Consider the following 495-nt stretch of genomic DNA (forward strand, 5'->3'; position numbering starts at 1 on the left):
TGGATTATTGACCTGGATTATTAAAAACATGTAAAAAAAAAAATCACAAGAGCCTGATTTATGTTTGGACAGTTTTTGTCCTGTTCAGCTCTGAATTGTCAAAAATAATAACGTCATCCAAACCATCCACATGCCTGCTAGATCCCATCCCAACCAGACTGTTTAAAGAGGTATTTCCACTAATTAATGTCCACATTTTGGATCTACTTAATTTGTCTTTAATGGATGGTTATGTACCACAGAGCTTTAAGGTTGCTGTAATTAAACCTTTACTTAAGAAGTCTGATCTTGATTCAGAAATCCTAGTCAACTATAGACCTATATCTAAAAAAGTTAAATCTGGTCCTCTGGACATTCAAAAAAACCCAAAACAAAGCAAAACAACAAAAAATGTAGAAACGTTTCGTCTCTCGTCCGAAAGACTTCTTCAGTCTGAGGTGCTGTATTCAGCTCAGTCTCTTAAATATCACCTTCTCAGAGTGGATCAACCAGTTT

Source organism: Nematolebias whitei, chromosome 5 (assembly GCF_014905685.2).
Source record: "Nematolebias whitei isolate Nwh7 chromosome 5, NemWhi1, whole genome shotgun sequence".
Classification (NCBI taxonomy): Eukaryota; Metazoa; Chordata; class Actinopteri; order Cyprinodontiformes; family Rivulidae; genus Nematolebias; species Nematolebias whitei.